Below are 17561 nucleotides of genomic sequence, written 5' to 3' on the forward strand. Positions count from 1 at the left end.
GAGAGAAAGAATGTACTGGGGGGAGGAGGAGACTTTTGGCGGGGGGGAGAGAAAGAGTGTTTTGTGGGAGGGGAGGAGAAAGAGTGTTGGGGGAGGAGAAAGAGTCTATTGGGATTGGGGGGAGGAGAGTTTTTTTGGGGGGAGAGAAAGAGTGTTTTGTGGGGTGGGAGAAAGTGTGTTGGCGGGGGGGGGAGAAAGAGTGTTTTGTATACCAGTTTTGTATCTCTCTATCTCTCTGGCTACCCCCTCCCCGCTGCAACCCCCCACCCCACCCCACCTCCTCCCGCCCTGGTGACATCACGGCCAGCAGCTTGCATTTCTCCGGTAGGATTTACTTCATTTTTATTAGTATTTTAATTGTTTGAGCTTTTCCTTGCAATGTTTGATGCTTAGTTGTTGAGGTCCTCTCCAGTTCCCTTCCCTCCCCTATCCCTGCCCTAATGTCTGCCGAATGTGCGCTGCTTTTTCTTCACTGCCCGCAAGGTTTTTCAGAGCTGGCCACATATGCTGACCTAAGTCGATTTGGAGTAAGTTTTTGCTGGCCAAAGTGGCATAAATCGCCAAAACTGGCATAAGTGTCTGGGAACGCCCCCTTTTGAAAAAAAAAACTGACCTAAAAAAAATCGTACCTACCTGACATACTCTGGAACAAATTTTGGGAGGAAAATGGCATTTTTTAAACTTACGCCAGAAAAAACAACTTACTCCAAAAAAATTGATGCAAATCATGGCCAAAGTTGTACCCTATGTTCCCTAGTTTTAGTTTCCCCTATGAGTGGAAATATCCTCTCTGCATCCACCTTGTCAAGCCCCCTCATTATCTTATATGTTTCGATAAGATCACCTCTCATTCTTCTGAATTCCAATGAGTATAGGCCCAACCTACTCAACCTATCTTCATAAGTCAACCCCCTCATCTCCGGAATCAACCTAATGAACCTTCTCTGAACAGCCTCCAATGCAAGTATATCCTTCCTTAAATACAGGGGCCAAAACTCTGTGCGGTACTCCAGCTGTGGCCTCACCAATACCTTGTACAGTTGTAGCAGGATTCTCTGCTTTTATACTCTATCCCCCATGCAATAAAGGCCAACGTTCCATTTGCCTTCCTGATTGCTTGCTGTACCTGCATACTAACTTTTTAGAGAGCAGGCAGTTGTCATTTTGAAAGTTAAAACTCAGGACAATTGGATTACCTAACAAGCTTGCCTTGTTCCATTCATCTCTCTGTATAAGAAATTGTAATCGTTTTGTTCAGTCCCAAGATTTGAGCATTGCACATCAAACTGACTGGCTGAACTGAAGCCAATTTATTCAGCTGTAGGTTTTCTGCAAGCTGCAATATGCTTGTGCATCTCGGTTTTTCAAAGTGGTCGCATGTGGAGTCAAACTGTAACATTAATTGAATAATTGCCACAAAACTGCCGATACCACCACCGAGTTCTTCCTAACACAACTTAACAAATTATACAGTGACAGCTTTCACGTTACAACGGTTTCTCAGATTGCACCTGAATGCTGAAAAAGTGGAGTACAGTTTAAGGCTATTTTGGCCAATATTACATTAACCTCACCTTCAGCTTATAAGGGTCCGACAGTTCTCATAATCATTTACCCTGATCTTCTGTCGACACACTGCTACTGCTGCTCTTCTCTACCTGCTTCCACCAGACTAACGAGCAGGTACTTTATCTCCCGGCGGGCTTTCTTTGCGTAAAGACCTCACCCCTTGAATTGTCGCGTCACCAATAAAGCTTTATTGCCCCTCTTCATTGCCATTCAGTGGGATCATGGCTGGTCTGCGACATGACGCTGTGTGTCCATCTTTGCCCCATGTCCCTTGGTACTTTTGGTTGGCGGAAGTCTGCCAGTCTCAGTTTTAGGGTTGACAGTTAATCTGGCATCGATTGCCATTTGCGGAGGAGAGTTCTAGGCTAATGCCGCCCTTTTTGTGTGAGGGTGTTTGCTGGTTTCACTTCTGTGAGGCCTGGCTCTGGTTTTTGAACTGTGCCCCCTTGGATTCCCTGGCTGGCGGAGGTGCTTTCTCTCTGTCTGGCCTGCCTGCTCCCCTTGGTATCTTAAGGACTTCAATCGGGTCGTCCCTTGGCCTTCTGGATTCTGGGGAGTACGGGCCTGGTTTGTTTGATCGCTCCTCGTGCTTCGGCCCTTGGAGTCTGGCTATCATTCCAGTAAATGATAGTGTCAGCCGTGGCTCAGTTGGCAGCGCTCTCACCTCTGAGTCAGAAGGTTGTGGGTGCAAAGTTCCAAACCAGAGATTTGAGCACAAAAATATGGGCTGACACATCCGTGTGCAGTGCTGAGGGAGTGCTGCACTGTCGGAGGTGCCGTCTTTCGGATGAGACGTTAAACTGAGGTCCCGTCTGCTCTCACAGGTGGACGTAAAAGATCCCATGGCAGCATTTTGAAGAGGAGCAGCGGAATGATCCCCATAGTACTGGCAGTATTTATCCTTAGTCAGCACAACAAACAGATTATCTGGTCATTATCATATTACTGTTTGTGGGAGTTTGCTGTGCGCAAATTGGCTGCTGCATTTCCTACATTACAACTGTGACTACACTCCAAAAGTACTTAATTGGCAGCAAAGTGCTTCGCGATGTCCGGTGGTCGTGAAAGGTGCTCTATTAATGCAAGTTTTTCTTTCTTTGCACAGTCAACAGAAATGATAGATAATTGCAATTATGCAATACAGTTGAATATGAACATGTTTGTGACCTTAGCATTGAAATAATGAAATAAAAACATAAAACAAAACAAATACAGAAGCCAGTACTCAGCTGAACTCTCATTGGCATCTGTCATTGGTACCATTGCCATCCCCAACCCAGCTCACACACTCCGCCTAACAGCATCAAAGGAATATTAAGCTGCTGTGGTGCAACTAAAATCAGGTGGTCTACACTGACTGGGCAATCTGCTCCACTGGGCAAATGCCATGAGAGTGATGTTGAAAATTGCAGCTCCATTGACTCTCAGAACAGCTCTGGTATTTGACAAGAGTATGGAGTTGCAAACCAGGTAAATGCCGCTATTAATGCTAACAAGGCAGATTAGCCTTTTATACTGTATTATAAAATGTTATTTAATGTTTAAATCTGGTGCAATCTCCAGCGAATTGGGTGTCTGCTTGGCTAAGTTGCTTGCACTCTTCCCTTTAAGCCAGAAGACTGAGGTCCAAAAATTCGTATGGCCCCGTTTGAGGCAGTGACTCCGCCTGGGCGCTAATTTTAGCACCGGGCAATGTTTACCATCTCCAATCGGGATATTTGCTATTAGTGCTCCAAGAAGGGAGGGGAGCACTAAGGGAAGTGTTCCACGCTACTCTTAGGGCTCTACGGGGCGTTAGCGCTGCAGGGATAATGAAGGTCTAGCGCTAGGAAACCGGCATCCCAGCGCCTAAAGGGGAGGTCAGCTGGACCACCCAAAAAATGAGAGAAGGTTGAAGCGAGCATTGGAAACGTCAGCAGCAGTATGTCAGACCTCAAAGAATTACATTAATGTTAAAAGAGTTTACACGGAACACCCACCGGCTCCTGCTTTATAATATCGCTCCGAGAGCTTCCCTGGAACGCCTGCTCTCTCTGTCGGTGATGGCACCAGGCACCACGGCAGGCGAAAGGAGTGAAGTTTGGGATCGCGGCGCTAACGAGGCGTTGCACACTCATGGCGTCGCCAAGGGGGTGGCGCTAGAGTGCGCAGCGCTAACTGATAGCACCGCCGCTAATCCACCAATGAAGTTCGCGGCAGGCACGAACAGCACGGCGCTCGAGCGGCAAGCCCTTAGTGACCCGTTACTAATGGGTGATGATATAAAAACAAATGTTTAGCCCCGAGGGTTCAAACCCCTCCATGAGTTCAGCATATCATGCAGGCGACCATTTATGTCCAGTATTGGGAGCGTGCTTCGATGGTGCAGTCCTTTGAATGAGATATTCAATCAAAGTCCGAACTGCTGATTTAGATGGATGTTAAAGATTTCCGAGGCTCTATTTGCAGAAGAACAGGGAGCTCTCCTTCATTAATTAAAGAACAAATTAACTGGTCACTTTATTTCATTGCTGTTTGTGGGATCGTGTTGGTGCAGAATGGCTGCTACAGTTTTTTTATATAGCAACACAGCACTTCAAAAAATAATTTATTACGTGAAGTGCTTTGAGGGTTCTTGAAATAATTTATATGCAAATATTATTAGTTTGCATTCTGTGTCTGATGTCCATTTATATACTATGCCTGATGCCTGGGAAACAAAAAAGGTCAACAGTTTCTTCTTTTTAAAAGACGATGTCCGCTAGAGAGAGGATTTATGTGTTTCAAATAAAACATTTGTGTAATTTGCATGGCATGGAAATTTTCCCTTCTTTAAAATATGTAGATTCTAAACCCTAAGAGACTGCAGTCAGAACGGAATGTGTTTAATCAGAATGCAACTGTTCTGAATCCATGATTAATTTTCCAACATGTTATTTATAGCACTGAAAAAAAAACACAAATGTTGGAAATCAGAACTAACAATACTAGAAATACACTGAAGGATCTGCCAACATCTAAAAGAGGAATGATGGAAACCGGTTTTGGGTGAGAATCTGCATCAGAACTGATCTGATTAAAAGTCCCACCCAAAATATTCATCTATTATTCGCAGATGGTGACTGAGATGTTGTACAGGACCAGCATATTTTATTTTGAAGTTATGACTCATAGGGCTGAATTTTCCGGTCCTTTGCACTCCGGCTTTCGTCCCGGAGTGGGGTGAAAGGCGGTGTTCAGGTCTCCTGTGCCCCGTGGCAATCCTCCGGTCAGTTTTTGTGGTGGCGCTGAGCAGTACCACCGGGGAGAGCTGCGCTGGGTGTGCAACAGCTCTGGGTGCGACACCGGCATGCGTTTTGAGTCTTGCCCGATCCGTCTGCCCGGATTTGCGCTCCGCAATGACCGCCTGGGAAATCAGAGCAGTCCAGCGATCCCGTCAGCAGAGAGGAAGGTAATGTTCTCCAAAAGTAATCGCAAGTGTTTTTTCTTTACGATTTGTGTTGCGGAGGCATGGGCAATGTTTTGGGAATGTTTTAGTGGGTTTTTTTGCTAGGTTCCCTCCCCCGCCTCCTCTATCTCGGAGCGCTCCCTGGCTGGCTGTTTAGCTCGGGAGTTTCCCATTGTTGCGCCAAGCGAGGTGTCCAAAGCCTCCCTTAGCACTGCGCTCACTGACGCAGGGCCCCGATGTCCAAACTTAACAACTAAGACGCAAACTATTCCCGGCCACTGACTTTCCTGCCCCGCCGCCATTATCGCCTCGAAAATATAAAAGCTTAAAATCCAGCCCATATAATTTCCCGTTTCTTGATTCAAAAGGGGAATTTTCTGGCATTAAAAAATGAGTAAATTTATAGATTCTGATCACTGTCACGACAACAACAACTTTAAATAGCGCCTTTAACATAGTAAAATATACCAAGCTGCTTCACAGGAGCATTATCAAACAAAATTTAACACCGAGCCACAGAAGGGGAAATTAGGACAGATGATCAAAAACTTGGTCAAATAAATAGGCTTTAAGGAGCATCTTAAAGGAGGAAAGAGAAGTGGAGAATTTTAAGGAGGGAATTCCAGAGCTTAGGGCCTAGGCAGCTGAAGGCCTCCAATGGTGGAGTGATTAAAATCAGGGAAGCTCAAGAGGCCAGAATTGGAGGGGCACCGATATCTGAAGGTTGTGGATTATAAGAACTTAAGAACATAAGAAATAGGAGCAGAATTAGGCCATTTGGCCCCTTGAACCTGCTCTACCATTTAATAAGATCATGGCTAATCTGATCATGGACTCAGCTCCACCTCCCTGCCCGCTTCCCTTAATCCTTTATTCCCTTATCGCTCAAAGATCTATCCCCGCCTTAAATATATGACCCAGTCTCCACAGCTCTCTGAGGCAGAGAATTCTGTAGGTTTATTACCCTCTGAGGGAAAAAATTCCTTCTTTTCTCAGTTTTAAATGGGCAGCCCCTTATTCTGAGACTATGGGCTAGAACCTCCACTTTTGTGGTTATTTCCGGTGTGGGCGTTAAAAAAGGGTTTTCAGATCGCTGGCTTCTCGCCCATTCTCAAACCACCTAGTCTCCACTTGTGAAAATGGACGTTACCGCGAGCGGTATAAAATGGGCAGTAGCGTTAAATTTTTTTGACCTTCTGCCGTAAAGTGTGGCCGTCCTTAGTAACGACATGGCAATGTTCGATACCCGCGATTCAGGAGGTCAAGGGTCATCATGACATGCGCAGAAGAGGAGACAGAGAGAGAAGGAGCTGAGAGGGACTGAAGACGTGTCTGGGTGTGGTGTGGCTGCTTTAGAGCGTCACAGCAAGTAGGCAAATAAAAATTAGCTGTTACCAGCCACATATTTGCCTGAATTTGGCCTATAATGGAGAGAGAGGAGGAGGCATCACAGCATGCTGTGGAGGCTGACGCTGGAGAGAGCAGTGAGGTGAGAGAGGAAAACATTGGAGGGCGCAAAAGAGCCAGGAGGTTCTCATACAAGGCAAATGCCTCCCTCTTGCAGGCAGTCGCGTTACGCTGGGGTGATTTGACACAGGGAGGGTGTGGGAAGCCCACCCCAAAGGCATACCAGAAGATATGGACCAAGATCGCCGAGGTGGTCTCGTCAGCGACCAGCGAGGTTTGTGGGGGCAACCAATGCCGCAAACGATGGAACGACCTTGTGGGATCTGCAAGAGTAAGTATTACATTGATTTACATGTACTTATGTATTTATATAATTTGATTTGTAACAGTCATGAGTGACTATCATCAGATGTGAGGTCTTTCACTTTTACCGGGAATGTTTTACTCAAAGCCTGCGGTCACGGTGTACGTCTTCAGGTAAAGAAAGGTAATTTTCCTAATAACCATGATTACATCTGTCGGTTTTGTGTTGTATCAGTCTCTGTGACAGTACCTAGCAATGATATCACGCAATGATCTCATGCCATGTCTTCCTGTCACCTTTTACAGAAGAAGCTATCGACGATGAGGTCCGTGCAGAGGCGAACGGGTGGGGACCACCAGTCCCCAGCGACATCACTGAGATGGAGGAGCGGGTGCTCACATTTGTGGGGAAGCACCCCCGGACAGCCACGGGCGCATCTGCAGACCCTGAAGTGATGCCACGTGAGTAAAGCTTACACCATTGCGTGATGTAAAGTCAATAGATGCCACACCCACTCATATCCGAACAATCATATATGATAGATGATTTTAAAAATCATCATAGAAATAATGCTGGCCCAATGAAAATCATTGGAATGCAAATGTATTAAACATAGAAACATAGAAAATAGGTGCAGGAGTAGGCCATTCGGTCCTTCGAGCCTGCACCGCCATTCAATGAGTTCATGGTTGAACATGCATTTCAGTAACCCATTCCTGCTTTCTCGCCATACCCCTTGATCCCCCGAGTAGTAAGGACTCCATCGAACTCATTTTTGAATATACTTAGTGAATTGGCCTCAACAACTTTCTGTGGTAGAGAATTCCACAGGTTCACCACTCTCTGGGTGAAGAACTTTCTCCTCATCTCGGTCCTAAATTGCTTACACCTTATCCTTAGACTGTGACCCCTGGGTCGCAGTTTAAGGATAAGGGGTAAGCCAACATTGGGAACATTCTTCCTGCATCTAACCTGTCTAAACCCGTCAGAATTTTAAACTTTTCTATGAGATCCCCTCTCATTCTTCTGAACTCCAGTGAATACAAGCCCAGTTGATTCAGTCTTTCTTGATAGTCAGTCCCGCCATCCCGGAAATCAGTCTGGTGAAACTTCGCTGCACTCCCTCAATAGCAAGAATGTCCTTCCTCAAGTTAGGAGGCCAAAACTGTACACAATACTCCAGGTGTGGCCTCACCAAGGCCCTGTACAACTGTAGTAACACCTCCCTGCCCTGTACTCAAATCCCCTCGCTATGAAGGCCAACATGCCATTTGCTTTCTTAACTGCCTGCTGCAACTGCATGCCAACCTTCAATGACTGATGTACCATGACACCCAGGTCTCGTTGCACCTCCCCTTTTCCTAATCTGTCACCATTCAGAAAATAGTCTGTCTCTCTGTTTTTAGCACCAAATTGGATAACCTCACATTTATCCACATTATACTTCATCTGCCATGCATTTGCCCACTCACCTAACCTATCCAAGTCACTCTGCAGCCTCATTGCATCCTCCTCGCAGCTCACACTGCCACCCAACTTAGTGTCATCTGCAAATTTGGAGATACTACAATTAATTCCCTCGTCTAAATCATTAATGTACAATGTAAATAGCTGGAGCCCCAGCACAGAACCTTGCGGTACCCCACTAATCACTGCCTGCCATTCTGAAAAGTACCCATTTACTCCTACTCTTTGCTTCCTGTCTGCCAAACAGTTCTCAATCCACGTCAGCACACTACCCCCAATCCCATGTGCTTTAACTTTGCATATTAATCTCTTGTGTGGGACCTTGTCGAAAGCCTCTTGAAAGTCCAAATACACCACATTAACTGGTTCTCCCTTGTCCACTCTACTGGAAACATCCTCAAAAAATTCCAGAAGATTTGTCTAGCATGATTTCCCTTTCACAAATCCATGCTGACTTGGGCCTATCATGTCACCTCTTTCCAAATGCGCTGCTATGACATCCTTAATAATTGATTCCGTCATTTTACCCACTACCGATGTCAGGCTGACCAGTCTATAATTCCCTGTTATCGCTCTCCCTCCTTTTTTAAAAAGTGGGGTTACATTGGCCACCCTCCACTCCAGAGGAACTGATCCAGAGTCTATGGAATGTTGGAAAATCACTGTCAATGCATCCGCTATTTCCAAGGTCACCTCCTTAAGTACTCTGGGATGCAGACCATCAGGCCCTGGGGATTTATCAGCCTTCAATCCCATCAATTTCCCCAACACAATTTCCCGAATAATAAGGATTTCCCTCAGTTGCTCCTTCTTACTAGACCCTCTGACCCCTTTTATATCCGGAAGGTTGTTTGTGTCCTCCTTAGTGAATACCGAACCAAAGTACTTGTTCAATTGGTCTACCATTTCTTTGTTCCCAGTTATGACTTCCCCTGATTCTGACTGCAGGGGACCTACGTTTGTCTTTACTAACCTTTTTCTCTTTACATATCTATAGAAGCTTTTGCAGTCCATTTTAATGTTCCCTGCAAGCTTCCTCTCGTACTCTATTTTCCCTGCCCTAATCAAACCCTTTGTCCTCCTCTGCTGAGTTCTAAATTTCTCCCACTCCCCTGGTTCGCTGCTATTTCTGGCCAATTTGTATGCCACATCCTTGGCTTTAATACTATTCCTGATTTCCCTTGATAGCCACGGTTGAGCCACCTTCCCTTTTTTATTTTTACGCCAGATAGGGATGTACAATTGTTGCAGTTCATCCATGCGGTCTCTAAATGTCTGCCATTGCCCATCCACAGTCAACCCCTTAATTATCATTCGCCAACCTATCCTAGCCAATTCACACCTCATACCTTCAAAGTTACCCTTCTTTAAGTTCTGGACCATGGTCTCTGAATTAACTGTTTCATTCTCCATCCTAATGTAGAATTCCACCATATTATGGTCACTCTTACCCAAGGGACCTCGCACAACGAGATTGCTAATTAATCCTTTCTCATTACACAACACCCAGTCTAAGATGGCCTCCCCCCTAGTTGGTTCCTCGACATATTGGTCTAGAAAATCATCCCTTATGCACTCCAGGAAATCCTCCTCCACCGTATTGCTTCCAGTTTGGTTAGCCCAATCTATATTCATATTAAAGTTACCCATGATAACTGCTGCACCTTTATTGCATGCATCCCTAATTTCTTGTTTGGTGCCCTCCCCAACATCACTACTACTGTTTGGAGGTCTGTATACAACTCCCACTAACGTTTTTGCCCTTTGGTGCTCTGCAGCTCTACCCACATAGATTCCACATCATCCAAGCTAATGTCCTTCCTAACTATTGCATTAATCTCCTCTTTAACCAGCAATGCTACCCCACCTCATTTTCCTTTTATTTTCTCCTTCCTGAATGTTGAATACCCTTGGATGTTGAGTTCCCAGCCCTGATCATCCTGGAGCCATGTCTCTGTAATCACAATCACATCATATCTGTTAAATCTATTTGCACAGTTAATTCATCCACCTTATTACAGATACTCCTTGCATTAAGACACAAAGCCTTCAGGCTTGTTTTTTTTAACACCCTTTGTCCTTTTAGAATTATGATGTAGTGTGGCCCTTTTTGTTTCTTGCCTTTGTTTACTCGGCCTTCCACTATTGCTTTTTACCTTTCTACCATTTGTTTCTGACTCCATATTACTTCACCCTATCTTGCTGCATAGGTTCCCATCCCCCTGCCATATTAGTTTAAACACTCCCAAACTGCATTAGCAAATGTTACCCCCAGGACATCAGTTCCAGTCCTGCCCAAGTGCAGACCGTCCCTTTTGTACAGGTCCCACTTCCCCCAGAATTGGTTCCAATGTCCCAGGAATTTGAACCCCTCCCTCTTGCACCACTGCTCAAGCCACATATTTATTGGTCATGAAATGTGATGTCTGCAATGATTTTGAGAGCGGTGGTGCTTTTGTTGTGCATATGCTGTGTGTAGCGCTGGACTCACCTTGTGACCCTGGCACCCCCTTCTCCTCTAATAACCTCATTTGTGTTTTGTAGCTCAGCAAGCAGCGTGTCCCAAGGCAAGACCATAGAGGCCAGAAGGTGGGGACATGGGGCCCAACTCTCCAGACGATCCAACATCTGGTGCTGAGGAGCTCCACTTCTCGCCTGTCAGTCCGCTGAGTCTGTTCTCCACGGATGAGAGCGTGGACTTCGAGGAACCTGCATCGCCATGCTCCAAAAGCCATTCCACCCCAAGGCCATCCAGTGGTCCTCCGGTCATTCCCGCCTCCACTCTGGAGGTACCGGCCCCAAGCACCTCACCACAGGGCACTCCATTTGTTCCCAGTACAATGCCGACCCCGCGGAGGTCTCGTGGACGCGACAGGTCTGTTCCACGAGTGCCACATGACAGCAGAATGATGGTACCGTTGTCCAGGAGGACTGTAGACATTAGTGACCAGCTCATCGAAGCATTGGGGGGCATATCCCGACAGCTGGCACCATGACCAAGTACATTCTGCCGACGGCGGAGGCCCTGGATATGATAGCCAGGAACACTGCTGGCACAGGCCTCCCAGTGGTCCCCGAGCACGGTACTCCAGCCCTGGGTTCCGCACCACCACTGCGAAAGACACATGAGAGCAAGGACCAAGATCCTGCTTCTACATCAGAGAAAGTTGCCCCCTCAGCACTCCCCACTCCCGTACCTGTGCAACCATCGCCTCTGCCTTCATCCCTCCCAATGAGGCACTGCCTGAGGAACTCTTCGGCCAGGCGCCATGGTGCGAGGAGGGGAAGTGATAGAGATGGGGAAAAGAAGGGGAGGGGGGAAGGAAAGTGAATTGCATGTCCACAGGCGATATCTGTGTTATATCTCCATTTGGGTGTATGCAATTTGTTGTAATGTATGGGGGCTGCGGACCACCCTCCTGCTTTGCCTTTGTATTCTGTGTTGCTGGACATGTTGAACATGTGATTGATGTCAATGGTGGAAAAAGTGGGGTTTGGGCGGGGGTTGGGTGTTATTAGCTGTGATACTTATGATTTCAGACCAATGTTGGTATAAAATGTTTGTTATTGAAGATAAGTTTATTGCACATTGTCTCAGATAGCTGCACCATTATACACTGGTGATTCCTTAACACAAAAGGGTTAAATACATTATCATCATAGGCAGTCCCTCGAAGCGAGGATGACTTGCTTCCATGCCAAAAAGGAATGAGTTCACAGGTGTTTCAATGAAGGACCTAATATTCCAGACCCTGAACTACATCGTGAGGGGTGGAAGATGCCTGTGCTTGGATTTTTTTTAACGTGTGGTGGCCGTTGCTCACCAGCCACCACACAGGTTTGACAGAGCTAGGACTTGGTCCAGTGGCAAGGATTACTCAAGACTAACTGGAGACCAGCTCTGCTGCACAGACCGAGCGCGCACACATATCGCAGTGTGAACTGGCCCGTGCTGCCCCTGGGCCCTCGTCTCTTCTGGGCCCCAGATTCATGCCTTACCACACTTCCCATCAATCAACGTAAACTTTAACTGGCACCAAGGCGATGGGCACCATTGTTTTGTGAGCTGCACACACACAGCAGTGTTTCAGCATTGTCACTCACATCAACGCTCTTTCAGGCAAATCGTTCAGATATCAAATCCTCACATAAGAGTGTGACTTTTAAAATGCCAGCCACACACTGGCGTTCATTCAGAACAGTTCCACTTTTTCTGGGCGTTTTTTGGGCGAGTGATATTGTGGGTGATATATGGGTGAGGTGGTGAAAGTGAAGGTGGGCGATTTCCTGGGCGTTAGTTTTGCCAGATGTGCTCTTTACGACAAAAAACGTGGGCGGGCATTATTATTGAATCCCAGAGTTAATTCCGTGCGGAAAGTAATGCTGGCTGATATTATGGTCGTTGATTTCACCCATTCTGATGATTCCGCCCAAAAAAAGTGGGAGGGTGGTAATATTTTTTCCCGGCGTTAAGCACACGGGGAATGTAATGCTCGGTGATAACTTTCCTAAAAATGCCAATCAGTTTCCATTTTGTGCCAAAATGGGCGATATATGGGCATTCTACGTCATTTCAGCGGTAAAATGGATGTTAAGTGGGTGGTAAGCATGTAAAAAAAGTGGCGGTTCTAGCCCATAGTTCCCTGGTTTTAGTTTCCCCTATGAATGAAAATATCCTCTCTGCATCCACCTTGTCAAGCCCCCTCATTATCATATGTTTTGATAAGATTACCTCTCATTCTTCTGAACTCCAATGTGTATAGGCCCAACCTATTCAACCTATCTTCATAAGTCAACTCCCTTGTCTCCGGAATCAACCTAGTGAACCTTCTCTGAACAGCCTCCTATGCAAGTCTATCCTTCCTTAAGTCGGGAGACAAAAACTGTACACAGTACTCTAGGTGTGGCCTCACCAATACCCTGTACAGTTGTAGCAAGATTTCTCTGCTTTAGTACTCCATCACCCTTGCAATAAAGGCCGACATCCCATTTGCCTTCCTGATTAATTGCTGTACCTGCATACTAACGTTTTGTGTTTCATGCACAAGGACCCCCAGGTCCCTCTGTACTGCAGCACTTTGCAATTTTTCTCCACTTAAATTATAATTTGCTTTTCTATTATTTCTGCCAAAGTGGATAACCTCACATTTTCCCACATTATACTCCATCTGCCAAATGTTTGCCCACTCACTTAGCCTGTCTATTATAAAAACAGAAAATGCTGGAAATCTCAGCAGGTCAGGCAGCATCTGTGGAGAGAAAGCAAGCTTGTCTATATCCCTTTGCAGATTTTGTGTGTCCTCCTCACAATTTGCTTTCCCACACATCTTTGTATCAACAGCAAACTTGGCTACATTACACTCGGTCCCTTCATCCAAATCATTAATATAGGTTGTAAATAGTTGAGGCCCCAGCACCGATTCCTGCAGCACCCTAGTAGTTACTGTTTGCCAACCAGAAAATGACCCATCCCGACTCTCTGCTTTCTGTTAGTTAGCCAATCCTCTATTCATGCGAATATATTAGCCCCAACCCTGTGAACTTTTATCTTGTGCAGTATCCTTTCATGTGGCACCTTATCGAATGCCTTCTGGAAATCCAAATATACCACATCCACTGGTTCCCCTTTATCCACCCTGCTCGTTACATCCTCAAAGAACTCCAGCAAATTTGTCAAACATGAAACCATTCTGACTCTGCTTGATTGAATTATGCTTTTCCAAATGTCCTGCTACTGCTTCCTTAATGATGGACGTTTTCCCAATGACAGATGTTAGGCTAACTGGCCTATAGTTTGCTGCTTTCTGTCTGCATCCTTTTTTAAATAGGGGCGTTACATTTGTGGTTTTCCAATCAGCTGGCATCTCCTCAGAATCAAGGGAATTTTGGTAGATTATAACCATTGCATCCACTTTCTCGACAGCCATTTCTTTTAAGACCCTGGGATGTAAGCCATCAGGTCCAGGGAACTTGTCAGCCTTTAGTCCCATTATTTTACCTAGTACTGCTACTTCATTAGTGATAGTGATTGTATTAAGTTCCTCCCTCCCTATAGCCCCTTTATTATCTACTATTGGGATGTTTTTAGTGTCTTCAACTGTGAAGACCGATACAAAATATTTGTTCAATGTCTCTGCCATTTCCCTGTTCTCTATTATTAATTCCCCATTCTCATCCTCTAGCCACTCTTTTCCTTTTTATGTACCTGTAGAAACTCTTACTATCTGTAGGAGATTACAGAGATAGGGAGAGGCGAGGCCATGGAGGGATTTGAAAACAAGGATGTGAATGAAAAAAAATCGAGGCTTTGCTTAACCAGGAGCCGGTGGAGATCAGCGAGCAGAGGGGTGATGGGTGAATGGGACTTGGGGCGAGTTAGGACATGGGCAGACGCAAAGTGTGATTTGAACAAAATTATAACGGAAGTGTATGTGTCCCAGAGCAAGGGCAGATTGAACTGATTGAACTCAGTGCTTAATTTCGTACCTGAGCAGATGAGTTTGGATGTTCCAGGTTGCAGTACCATCCAGGTGAGGTGGGGGGAGGGGGGGAGGAAAAATAGGGAGAAAGGATAATATTTGAGCAGCTTTTTGCATCTACGAGTGGCAGTTACGGGGCATTGGGTGCAGTCTGGCAATAATACTTACACCTGCTTCGAAGCTGCAACCACCGGGCCAAGCAAAGGTCAAAATACAAAAAGGCAAAACTTATCCAAATACTCCCCTTAAAGAAGATGAATAGAGCGAGCCTATTTCGATAAAATATGAAACATGACGTTATATGCTCCCTTTTCATGTGTGATTATGCTGCTATTAATCTCTGTTTTAAGGAACTACTGTTTATTAACTAATATCACATCCCGAAGATAGCGGCCTCAAATTAACTCACTGTTTTTGCTGTGCTTCTGTCTTGAAAATGGGCCGACTTTCATTATTTTAGGCGGATTCTGGGGTGTGGTTCATTTCCACTGGGTTTCCGCCCCCTTATTGCTGAGCTGGTAGTTTGCGATGGGATTTGGGGCTTTGCTTGTGGGGCATGCGCTGAAGCTGCTGGAAGCTCATTACCATAAATTTCAACGAGGAGGCCACAAACCTCATGGCTTGGCGTTCTCAGTGCACTGAGGGTAATAGGACAGAATAATTTAGGTATACCAGTTGCCAATAACAACAACAACTTGTATTTATATAACATCTTCAATGTAGTAACACATTCCACGGTGCTTCATAGTAGTGTTATAAGACAAAAAATTTGCCATAGATACATAGAAACATAGAAAATAGGTGCAGGAGTAGGCCATTCGGCCCTTCGAGCCTGCACCACCATTCAATAAATTCATGGCTGAACATGCAACTTCACTACCCCATTCCTGCTTTCTTGCCATACCCCTTGATCCCCGAGTAGTAAGGACTATATCTAACTCCTTTTTGAATATATTTAGTGAATTGGCCTCAACAACTTTTTGTGGTAGAGAATTCCACAGGTTCACCACTCTCTGGGTAAAGAAGTTTCTCCTCATCTCGGTCCTAAATGGCTTACCCCTTATCCTTAGACTGTGACACCTGGTTCTGGAATTCCCCAACATTGGGAACTATTCTTCCTGCATCTAACCTGTCAAAACCCGTCAGAATTTTAAACGTTTCGAAGAGATCCCCTCTCATTCTTCTGAACTCCAGTGAATACAAGCCCAGTTGATCCAGTCGTTCTTGATATGTCAGTCCCACCATCCCGGGAATCAGTCTGGTGAATCTTCGCTGCACTCTCTCAACAGCAAGAATGTCCTTCCTCAAGTTAGGAGACCAAAACTATACACAATACTCCAGGTGTGGCCTCACCAAGGCCCTGTACAACTGGAGTAACACAACCCTGCCCCTGTACTCAAATCCCTTCGCGATGAAGGCCAACATGCCATTTGCTTTCTTAACCGCCTGCTGTACCTGCATGCCAACCTTCAATGACTGATGTACCATGACACCCAGGTCTCGTTGCACCTCCCCTTTTCCTAATCTGTCACCATTCAGATAATAGTCTGTCTCTCTGTTTTTACCACCAAAGTGGATAACCTCACATTTATCCACATTATATATCATCTGCCATGCATTTGCCCACTCACCTAACCTATCCAAGTCACTCTGCAGCCTCATAGCATCCTCCTCGCAGCTCACACTGCCACCCAACTTAGTGTCATCCGCAAATTTGGAGATACTACATTTAATCCCCTCGTCTAAATCATTAATGTACAATGTAAACAGCTGGGGCCCCAGCACAGAACCTTGCGGTACCCCACTAGTCACTGCCTGCCATTCTGAAAAGTACCCATTTACTCCTACTCTTTGCTTCCTGTCTGCCAATCAGTTCTCAATCCACGTCAGCACATTACCCCCAATCCCATGTGCTTTAACGTTGCACATTAATCTCTTGTGTGGGACCTTGTCGAAAGCCTTCTGAAAGTCCAAATACACCACATCAACTGGTTCCCCATTGTCCACTCTATTGGAAACATCCTCAAAAAATTCCAGAAGATTTGTCAAGCATGATTTCCCTTTCACAAATCCATGCTGACGTGGACCTATCATGTCACCTCTTTCCAAATGCGCTGCTATGACATCCTTAATAATTGATTCCATTAATTTACCCACTACCGATGTCAAGCTGACTGGTCTATAGTTCCCTGTTATCTCTCTCCCTCCTTTTTTAAAAAGTGGAGTTACATTGGCTACCCTCCTCTCCATAGGAACTGATCCAGAGTCTATGGAATGTTGGAAAATCACTGTCAATGCATCCGCTATTTCCAAGGCCACCTCCTTAATTACTCTGGGATACAGACCATCAGGCCCTGGGAATTTATCAGCTTTTAATCCCATCAATTTCCCCAACACAATTTCCTGATTAATAAGGATTTCCTTCAGTTCCTCCTTCTTACTAAACCTTCTGACCCCTTTTATATCCGGAAGGTTGTTTGTGTTCTCCTTAGTGAATACCGAACCAAAGTACTTGTTCAATTGGTCTGCCATTTCTTTGTTCCCCGTTATGACTGCCCCTGATTCTGACTGCAGGGGACCTACGTTTGTCTTTACTAACTTTTTTCTCTTTACATATCTATAGAAGCTTTCGAAGTCCATTTTAATGTTCCCTGCAAGCTTCCTCTCGTACTCTATTTTCCGTGCCCTAATCAAACCCTTTCTCCTCCTCTGCTGAGTTCTAAATTTCTCCCAGTCCCCGGGTTCACTGCTATTTCTGGCCAATTTGTATGCCACTCCTTGGCTTTAATACTATCCCTGATTTCCCTTGATAGCCACAGTTGAGCCACCTTCCCTTTTTTATCTTTACGGCAGACAGGGATGTACAATTGCTGTCGTTTATCCATGCAGTCTCTAAATGTCTGCCATT

The sequence above is a fragment of the Pristiophorus japonicus genome, chromosome 3 (genome assembly GCF_044704955.1).
Source record: "Pristiophorus japonicus isolate sPriJap1 chromosome 3, sPriJap1.hap1, whole genome shotgun sequence".
NCBI classification, from domain to species: domain Eukaryota; kingdom Metazoa; phylum Chordata; class Chondrichthyes; family Pristiophoridae; genus Pristiophorus; species Pristiophorus japonicus.